Source organism: Micropterus salmoides, unplaced genomic scaffold (assembly GCF_014851395.1).
Source record: "Micropterus salmoides isolate LMB-PRFRI ecotype aquatic unplaced genomic scaffold, ASM1485139v1 Ms_hic_scaffold_21, whole genome shotgun sequence".
NCBI lineage: Eukaryota > Metazoa > Chordata > Actinopteri > Centrarchiformes > Centrarchidae > Micropterus > Micropterus salmoides.
In genome coordinates, this window is record NW_024041262.1 from 8,207,143 (window position 1) to 8,218,771 (window position 11,629).

Below are 11,629 nucleotides of genomic sequence, written 5' to 3' on the forward strand. Positions count from 1 at the left end.
TGTGAGTGTGAAAAGAACTGAAGGAGGCAAATTCAATAAGTGAGTGATACTTAAGATGGAGAATGAAGTATAATTAAAACGGTGAAATAAGAAACAAGCTAAGTTACTAAAAATAGTAAAAACATGCCCGCTAAAACTGCCCCCCCCCCGCTTCCCCAGCCCGCTTAGCAGAAAATACCAAAATATATTTTTTGCCGGAATTCTGCTTAACAGTACCGGGATATGACTTTTTGGCCATATTGCCCAGCCCTACTAGAAGCAAGTGGAACAGCAGCTGGCCACTGCCTCACTGTATCATAGAGCCAGAGGGTTGTTAGGAAATCGTTTCTGTAGCATTGGATAGGATTAACAGAGTGAAGGTTATAAACTAGATGTAGAAAGTAGTCATTGTGGCAGATTATATGTAAGGTAATAACTACTGCATGACACAAAATATATATAATTATTTTCTATCCCATGAGAGATGATATATGGTATTATTATTTTTAGTAGTAGTACTGTATCGGTTCTTTTTTATAGTTTCTGTTTTGCTGGCCCCCACAATACATACACTATTTAATGTTTATTATTAGTAGTAGTATTTATCAAAACTTTAATATATTTTGTTGTACTTTTTTGTTCAACGTACTATTTCTAACAATACCAGTTTATTTTTAAACTGCATTATGTTGTGGTATCTTGGTGAGGTGTCAACATAACAAAGGTTAGGGATAATGTTAGTTTATGTTCTGCGTTTCTTAAAGTAAGGGGGAAAAAAATACATGCCGATATATCGGCTATCGGATTTTAAAATCCTCAAATATCGAAATCGGTATCGGACTTAAAAATCTCATATCGGTCGGGCTCTTGTAAGAACATTCTGACAGACACAGACAGGCAGAAGGCTTCCATCCATATTGCATGCGCTACAGTCTGCTTCTCTCGTAACATTAGCAGATGAAGTCATGGCCCTGTGCTAATTGTCAGTGACAGAGTAGTGAGGGAGGGTGTGGGGGGCGCAGACAGACAAATGAGAAAGCAGACAGACCTCATGGGAAAACACCTGTCTCTTCAGTCGGTCACACTACTCTCTCAAGGAGCACCAATTTCATTTTCTTTCTTCTAATTAAAGGATGTGTGATGAGAACTTCAGCCCCTGGAGTGTTACTTATTAGAGGATCTTAATGACAAAAATGTGCAAAACACTTTGACTGGTACTCCTACTGCAGGGTTTTATCAGCCATAGCACTATTAAAATTCCCCAGAGGCTTTAAGATGTAAGTACAAAAAAACCCTACTGTTAGCATTCTCTTTTTTATACACTGTGCTATACACACAACGTGATAAGCGAATAAACGCTTAAACGACATATATGGTCGCTTATCTGTGGAGGACGGGCTCGGGACAGCCCTATAAGCTTCTCTTGATAACATCGCCAAGTATAAATAAAAACTTCCTTATGCATTTCTTTTGAGATGTACTTTTTAATATGTCTTTATTGACAAAATATTGTTTTTAAATGTATTCACAACCGTGAACTAGTTTGAGTTTATCAGGACTGGGCAAAAAGATTAAAAACGTCTATCACAATATCTGCAGTTTTCTGTTGTAATATTGATAAATATCTATACACTGTATAGTCGGTTTTCTTGAACATTTCTCGAGGAAATGTTAATATATACAATAAGGTAGGAAGTACCTGATAAATCTAAAAGAATCACATTAATGCATAATTCATATAATCATCAACATAAATCTATATATATGTATGGAAAAATCAAAGTCAACAAAATAACCTTCAGGTATATATCGACCAGCCCTTGTATTATTGATATAAAGTGTTGTGATGGAAATGAAATCTGATTTTAATATAATTATTTGAAAAGGCAGTGTTAATGTTGACACAACCCCTCGTTGCTGCAGATGAGGCCTTTCACAGTTGGTCAGTGGAAATCAATAAATAATGATAAGTCAACAGTCACACCTTCAACAGACTCCCACTGGTAGGTTTTAGCACGTCCCATCCCAGCCAATATGAAATTTTAATCATCCTCAGTATCAATATTTTAAAAGGTTTTCTGAACACTGGAACCTGAGCATGGTTCGTCCTCAGTGACATTTTTTTTAACCTCAATGGTGACAGGGGGAAGGATAAACACAATTATTATTAACCATCATGCATTTTCATCAACAGCATGCACAAATTCCATTTATTGTTGTGCTTTCTTTCACCGAACAATGACTATGCGATGGCATTTAGAGGTTTTTCAGGCAATATGACAGCAGAAAATGTTTGACAAACTTAAACCACACCAAAGTGACACAGGTGCAGTTTGTTCGTGTGTGTCAGAACTTATTCGTGTTTCCATCTTCCATTTAGCACATTCACTCTTTTTCAACAAAGGCAAAAACCACCTCAAGCCAACGTGTTTTTGTGGAATTAATGATTTTTCAAATTTTGCCATTTCCATCAACTTTTTCTAATGCGATACTTCAAAATGCCCATTAAATCAAAAAAAATACTTTTATAAAGTAAAAAGAACCAATAAGCGTATTGATAAACAATTGAACTGATAAGAGTAGTATTATCGACAACGATCTAACGATCCCATCCCTAACAGCTACAATTAAAAACACATTTTCATGGGGACAAACCAAATTTCCCTGGGACCCACTCAAATGATCCCCCCGTGGGTTCTGGGGACTCATTACGTTGAAAACCTCAATCAAAGTCCCTGAAGCTGTCGAAAAACTCATCAGAATAGATGGTGGTGGTTCACTTTGTAATATCCTCTCCTTTGTAACGTTTATCTTGATTATTTGACGATCCATGTGTTTATTGTTACTGGACAGGAGAGGAGATATTATGAGAGCAGCTGAGCAGAGAATAGTAGGAGAACATGTTTTTGGAAGCTAAATAAGCAGCGTCATCAAGAAAATAATCAGTAGATGTCAGAAATCTTTGTAATTTTAAGAAACTTTAGTAAGAGATTTTTTATGCAGTTCTCATGATAATGAGTAAAATAATAATTTTCCTGGTGGTTTTGTTTATGTAAGAAATGCCTGGATGTATACTACATTAGCAAGAAAAAAAAGAAAACTTATTGTATATACTCAACCGACTCAAAATGAACTGTGTCTCTTCAAACTGTCCAATGGCAGTCTGCGAGCATATTTTATAAAATAAAATAAGTGTACCCTTTGTGAGAAAATAGTACTTACCATGAAGAAACCTGGAAGAGTTTTGTCAAGAGCTGGAGACTTGCAGGAAAAACACATATGACCTGAGCACACATTAACTGGAAGCTGTGAGGGAGGCCGCCTGTAAAGAAGGGATGTTGCAGAATGTCAGTGGGTTTAATTTGCAGGTCAGCATCCAGCTGCAACATGTCCTGCACGAGGTCCACATCACTGATCACGCCAGTGCCCCGTGTTTATACCCAGCTCTGAGAGAGACAAAATACCTTCAGGTGTGACGGCTAAATCACACCTCTCATGCTGTCAGTCTTCAACCAACATTAAACCTGGTACATTCAGAGCGCTACAATTACCCAGTAGTCTAAACACTAGGATTAGCAGTAGACACATGATGGGCCAGTCCCAAGTCAATCAGGTCAACTCTCAATGGCTGCTGCTGGTGGTCCACCATCATTATATTTTCTGGTGTTACATTTGCTTGTGTAATTTCAAACATCTCCAAGTGAGCAAGATTGCGGCCAACAGATATAGATATTTAAACTTGTTAGGAAACAATCGGTGAAGTAAACTTAGTAAACTTATTTTCCGTTCAGTTTTGTTTCAGTGACAATGTTGCAAAAGTGGGACTACAGTGGCTAGCTCTGTGCCAACACATTGGCATAAAAACTGCTAAGAAGAAAATACTGCATACTAAGGCGCTTTAATGGGGAACACAGGTTTCTCCATGAACTCTCACAGGTCAAGCAGTCCAAAGTCCAGACTAAAACATTCTTTGTGGACGAAAAAGCTGTTCCACCCTGCATTATTGCATTTGTCTGGATCTAGACACGGCAGGGCAGTCTGACGTTCGCTATTCATTATGAATCTTTTGAATCATATTTCAGGGACGTGACTGACATGAACACAAAATCTTTTCACAGACAGATTTTTAAGTTTTTGCTCACATGGGCCCTGCAAACGTGTGTTGTGATCTGGCTGTAGTCCAAGGTTTTCTTCCGCCTGAGCCGAGGCTCACAGGCTCCGGCTACATAATGCCAAGCTTAACAATACTTTGATCTGAGCATTTTAATTAGGGCGAGACATTAACCTCCAGCACCTGCTAGCGCTACAACAGTTACAGTATATTACATTACAACCACAGCATGCAGTCGGCTGACAATACGGTACCTGTGCATTGATCCCACTGAAATTTGAGACCTTGTGCGAAAGTGAAGTCTCAACATTTTCAGTTTGGAGCGGTCACACTGTTCAACAAGTGTGGCAGCCATGGACTTTCTTAAAGTCACACATTGTCCCTTCAAATTCTTTTGGTGATTGGTCTTAGGGGGAAACAGGACACCCTGTTTCTATTATTTCTGCAACTGATGTGTTTATGCCGGGCATCAGCATACATTTTTGAACCTCTGAAAATCATCATCTTGGAAATGAAGCCAGCCTTCTGCAACTCTGTGTACTCAAGGACACTGTTGACAATCTGCAGTTAAAAATAAATAATGATTTTCTTCAAATACAGTCAATCCCTTTTATGTGAGTACATGTATAATTTGCCTTGGGTACGTTGGGAAGGTTTGTGAAAGCAAAAGGAGTCTGTTGTAGACATAAAATGGTAGAATAACTTAGTATTTGAGTCAATGCCATTTATCCTTTATACACGCTGGGGTGTCAAAAAATCCACATACAGTGCTGCATGTGGTGTGATATGTCGAACACAGAAATCATTATCACAGGATCACACGTTACAGCGTGCACTCTGCATCGAGACCACATGCATTTTTCGCAAAAACTGACTTGCTCATTAGTCAAAATGCAAGACATCTACAGAGAGCTTTGCATTTTATGTGACTTGCTGGAAATAAACAACAATAGCAGTGGGGAAACTCAAATGAAGTGAAGTTGATTTATTGATAGGAGATGAATAATAGATGATAAACAATATGAAGGATTCAGTTAGTCAAACTGTTGTGTGTTCATCCATCGCCTACACAGTCCTGTAGTAAGAACCAGCTCTCCTTGTTAATATGAGAACTGACTTCTGAAAATGACAAAGAAGCTTGTAAATCTGTAAAACTATAAACACAATGAGCCCGTGAGCACTTCAGGCCACCTAACCAGGCTGTTTGCCTGCCTCTTTCAGCTCCAAAAACAGCTGCTGGTCGCCGTGTACCAAGTTTACTGTCACCAGATCACATATAAAGACAAAAAGTCAAAACCCAAAATAAAGTCCAGTCTTATGTGCTATTGCTTCAGGGGTCTGCAAAGATTAATTAACCCTGACTGGAGGAAGTAAGGATGAATGGATTAAACGTGGCTGACTGCAGGTACCTTGATCATTTCACAATAAATTTCATCACTCAAACACAATGCCAAGTCACACCTGAAGTACATACTATTATTTTCCTTGAAAGATTTATTGTCAGTCCATCCAGGAACCAATGTTGCACTTGTCAAAAAAAACCTCTTCTCCATGTCATACTCATGCTCCCCAGGATAGAGTGTGTAACCATCCGCCAACTGTGTAGCAATACAACCCACAAAGACCACATATTAATGGCCCCTGTGAAGGGAATCTGCAGCAGGATCTCTGGAGCTCTCTGCAGAGACAGAAAAGCAAAACATTAGATTCGATTTACCCTCTCTAACCCATATTTGACCAGGGAAATGTCACTGAAGATGCTTCATACACATATACCAGGCTCAGCAGCAGAAACACGACAGGCCACACTGGAGTCTATGGGTTTGACTTTTAGTGGCTGGTAGTGGTGCTCTACAATAATTATATTTCCTAATTTCAGGTCTGCATGTACACTTCTAATTGTCTCCAAGTGGGCGAGAGCTGTAACCAACAGATTTACTTTGACTGTGACCTAACAGACACATTCTTGTGAGGACACAGGTAACTACGTACAGAGAGTCTATTATTTCCATTCAATTTAAACTCAACAAAGAATCCGATCCAAAGTGGGACTACATGGGATACTTTGGTGACAATACATTGTGGCAAAGAATAAAATACAACACAGGGCAATTTAATGATTTTTGAGGAGAGACAAACATTTAAGGACAAAACCAAATGATGTCCTCTCCACGGTAAGCCTCTACCTTGTGGCACTAGACAAACAAGGAGGGGTTTTATGTAATTTCATGTACAGTATGTACTCTGCCAGTATTGTTATTGATTTTTAATCCCCTGTTTTCATGTCTTCCTAAACATATTCCTACAAATTTCTAATCTGGGAGACTTTACCTTTTTGTAAACGTAGTTTGATACTTTTGAGGAGACAGATAGGATTTTATGTTTATGCCACAATAAATAAAGACAAATCAGTTGCTATATAATACAACTTACCAGACAACTGACATCCTAGATCCGTAACCAAAGCAAACAGTTGAGTTAAAAAAATTCTGGTTCACTGACAAAAAAAATTTGTGTAACACTGTGTATATACACTTTTCACTTTACACTTTTCATACTTATCAAAACATTTTGATATTCATGGATTTGCACGGTGACATGGTCTCCTGAAGTTTTCATGTTGTGCCTGTTGTCGGGAGCAACAGCAGACTTCTGAGAAGATGAACAGCCTAACAGGTGAATCCTTAATGCTGTCTAGGATTTTCTGTTTTACCCAAGTGGGAAGCTTCTGGTCAGCGATCTGATGCGAACGCGCCCCTTAAACCTGCATTCTATCGAACAGCCAGCAGGGGGCGACTTTTCTGGTTGCAAAAAGAAGTCCGGCTCCATTAGAAATAATGGTAAAATGAGGCTACCTCTCAGCTGAATAATTACCTCAGTAAACACTTTCATAATGAGTTTATGGTCTCAGTCGCTAGTTTCAAGTCTTCTTCAATACAAAATGATGTTCATTTAGTAAATTATGGTCCCATTTATTTTAAAATAGACCATAACACAGAGTATGCTTCAGGGCGGGATTATCTATGATTGACAAGTCGTTACCATGGCGACCTGTCAATCAGGCTAGAGTGACTGGTACGCACGGCACTGTGTAAATTTAACCAGCGCCGTTGAAAAAGCTTATTAGGAGTTGGCTGTTCACTTTCTCTGGTGAGTACATTTAGTTTTAAGACTGTTGTACGCTAGACAAAGTTATCAGCCCTGTTAAAATGACACTTAAGGCGAATTACAGATGCACCTAGCTAAGCAAGCTAGCTGAGTGCATAAACGCCCGTTAACCCGACTCGACAGCCAAACTCGAGGCCTCAAAATGGCAGTCCACAAACCAACGGGTGATGTCACGATGGCTACGTCCACAGCTTATATACAGTCTGTTGTTTTACCTTAAATATTACTCACATGAGTGAAACATAAAATGTGAATGAAATTGCATTATAAGGAAGCCCAAGTCAGCAAAAATGTGTACAAAGTAATGTGAAGGTGTGAAGATTTGTATCTGCCTAACATACACAGTTATATGCCTAACTTTGTTTGTGAGCTTTCCGATAATCAGAGAACCCATTATGTTTATTTTAGAAGAAGATATCTGTGTCCATGGTAATAAAGTCATAATGTATATGTGTATGTTCATACAAAAATAAAGCAGCAAAATAATTCAAGTTGTGTTGCCACCATGTTGACATATATTCACCACACATGTACATGAACAAAAATACTTCGAAGGTTTGTCCAACATCCTACTGTGTGATAACAGAACAAAAGAGAGAAAAAAGGATTTGGGTCATACATTCAGAGGGAAACAGCATCCAGAGCCACACCCAGCATTTTGTGTCCACATCGCTTTCACCCAACCTCAGTCTTAAACCAAACACTGCCACTGAAGGCTTTTTATTGCTGTCTCATTCTGGCTTCTTGTAGTGATTGTGTATGTGTATATCACTCCTCCCTCGCACTGCTATATCTTGGTTTCTTGTCAGTGTGTGTCAGTGTGTGTGTGTCCTTTCTCTGTTTCATTTCAGCTTGTGTGACCCCTATCTATGTTCCTGTCAGCCTCTTTTTGGTTTACTCTATGCTTTTGTGCACGGTAAATCAATCTTTGCTTTTGCTGCTTCATTTGAACTGCTTGTTGACTCGTGTGTGTTTATATGTGCATGTATGTTATGTGAGGGCACACACACACACACGCACGCACACACACACATACACACCCCTCTACCCCCTCTGTGTCTTTGCTCTGTAATAAGAGCAGCTGTGGTTGACGTGAGGCCAGCTCTGATTCAATTGCAGTGCAGGACTTAAGGCTATTATCCTCTGTATTGGAGGAGGAGGGAAGGCTGCTGTAGCACAGCTGCTAACACCAGGTCTGATGCTGCTTTCTAAAAAGGACTGAGACCCCCTTTACACCTCACATTAAAATGTGTCTTATATCCAGATTGTTTGTAGATATGATTCTAACCTGACAGACTGCGACAAGTACATATTTCTACCTACATAGTTGTTGCAGGGCCAGCTCAAGCCATTTTGCAGCCCTAGCCCCACCCCTCCCCCATCATCCTGCATGCAAATTTGACTTAATTTATTGATATATTTCAATATTGCACTTCCTACTACGTGCTAAATGGCTCATGCCAGCCAGAAAGCTAATGTGCACAGTCACCATGACAATGGAATATTGGCCTCTTGCCTAAGTTATGACTTTACCTCCAAAAAGCTTCTGCCCCAAGTAATCATGTAAAACAGCTGATTTAGCCACATCCAAACGACTGTCTTCATTTTAAAATGGAGCTTTAAAACGAAAATGATCGTCGTCAATACAGTATTTTAGCTTCATATCCGATTTCATCTCGTCTGTACTAAAACGACTGAAAATGTCATCAAGACCATTCACACATAACACATGACCATTCATGTACACTGGGCATGCATGTGCCGATGTAAACAGGAAGCAGATTGTCTACTCCGCAGTTGCAGTAAAAGCTGCAAGCAAAGACATCAAGGTCAGTAACGCTTGTAATTCGTTATCCATTTTGCATTCGCTACTGTTAGTCCAGGCTTATGTTGTACGTTTTCTTCCCGGGGAGGGGTCATGTGAGAGGAGCCTGACGAATCAGGGTAGGATTCGGCATGACCCAATCAGGAAGCCAAATGTGAGTGTCCGCCTCATCGTTTTTAAAGTCTTTCAACAAAAACAGGGTCAGCAGTGTTTAGTAAACAACATAGCAAGAGAAGATGTAGTAGTGTGGATGTAGCCTTAGTTACAAATGAGCTAGAAGTTACTAAGCTTTAACTGTATTTTAGACCGTACACATAGCTGCAAGTAAACACACTATTGATATAGTGTTACAGCCATTAACACTGACATTTGTCAGCATTGCCTTATATTCTAGGAAAGTACAGTTATCCAGACAGCTGGCTAGCCATTGAGATTCCTATCATTCAATATCATCTGAGTCTAGCAGATGCCAGAGATGGAAAGAGTAACTTATTATTAGGCTATCCTCAAGTAAATGCTCCGTATTTGTATAGCGCCTTTCTAGTCTTTTCGATCACTCAAAGTGCTTTTTACACCAGTCACACACATCCAGGGGCAACATCTTGCCCACTTCAACATGCAACGACTGCCGGGGATTGAACCGCCGACCTTCCAATTAACAGCCAACGCGCTCTATCTCCTGAGCCGCCTGTACTGTTACTTTTACTCTAAGTACTAATTTTACTCAAGTAAAAGTATAGTACTATTTGTGTAAAAAAACTCAGATAAAAGTTAAAATGTACTCTGAGTAAACTTTACTGTGTTGCATTTTGGAAATTATTTGTGATATATATGATTCTACTGTTAAATTGAAGAACACAGCATACCACTGCATTAAATCCCAATCCAAAAACACTGGTGGAACAACATCACAGCCACCTTCCGATTGCAATCCAATCATGCAAGATGCATTTTTAGTAGGAAATTTCTACATCAGATATGGAAAATGCAAATTAACAGTAGAATTTCATGCAGGAAACTTATGCCAGGAAATACTCAGATTTGAAAACTGAACATCCCCAGGACAAAATATTATTTTATCTTAAAAGGTGGTGTATGGTTGTTACAATAAAGACATGTAAACATCTAAACCAGTACTGGTGTGATAACAGTTCACATTTTCTGGTTCGCCCTCTTTTTTAAAAAAACAATTTGATATTCTGGATTTGGACTGTTAATTTTGTCAATGAAAAATGTGACAAAAAATGTGATGACGACCTAAAAACAACAACTATGACTAAATGTAGGCTATTATATTTTTGCCAACAAATAAAAATGAAACAATAATGTGAAAGATGGACGGGTAACAAATTAGTACAGTCTTATACAACAACCTTGTGTGGATTCACTGTAGATCTTGATTAACATTAGCTAATCTTACTCACTCTTGGAATGAAAAAGGGAGCAGATATGCAGACAGCGGTATCTACAGAAGTAGAGAAAGAAAGTATTTAAGTTTTAAGTCAAGTGTGTAACATTTGTTTAAGTTGCAAAACCTTGATTTAGTGGCTTGTTAGTTAGATTAGTTAGACAGTGTACTCGATGTTTGGATAATCTAAAGGACATCTTTAGGAAGCTAGGCTAGTTATCTTTTAGCAAGGCTGTTGTATCTATGTTAACTTATTTTCAACATTATGCTTTGATTTAACTACTGCCTTATTTATGTGGTATAAAAAACACAGTTACTAACATGTTGGTGCATCATAATAGATTTTTCAATTTCGGGTCCGAAAAAATCTGAAAATTAGCTTCAGGCTAGTTGAGGCTAGCTGGAGCGCAGTTAAAGATAGCACATGCTCACAGCTAGTGCATGCCAACATGATCAAAGGCTGTGGATGTAATGTTAACGTTGCTATCCTATCATCTGTTGGCTATCATCAGTGTTTCTATCTTGAGTTCAGGATTCATGTAGGCTGGCAACCAAAGTAAATGTTTGCTAATGGAATATCACTGGGTTAATGTTAACCAATATCTTAGCTGCTCCTCCCAAGCTAAACCCACACAGTAAACAATATTTTGGTGAACGATCAGGCTTTGCAAAAGACAACACGTGTAACCATGGTGAAAGCACAACAAACATGGTGACAGCTGGAGTCTTGGGATTCTCAGAAGACATCCACATTTAAAATGACCAAAAATTTACTTACACGAATTCCACAAAAGTAGCAACAACCTAAAATGTGGCTAAAACAAATCACAGTTGTGCAACTAAATCAAAATCAGGTGCCAAAATGAACACTGGTGACATTTTTCCTCTTAAATTTAAATTTCCCTTGCCACCAGTGACACACTCCTACACACTTTATTGTGTTAATTGCAGGCCACTGTAGCTCGGGGCATCATGACATTGTCTGTTCGATAGGGAATAGTATTTTTTCTCCCCTGTGTTTTTGAGTTGTGCCACTGGAATGCCTAGAGGATGTAATTACGACCTACTGTACGAGCTGGGAATTTCCCACGTCTGATTTGAATTGAAGACAGCATCGTTCTTAGACAGCCAAGAGTGG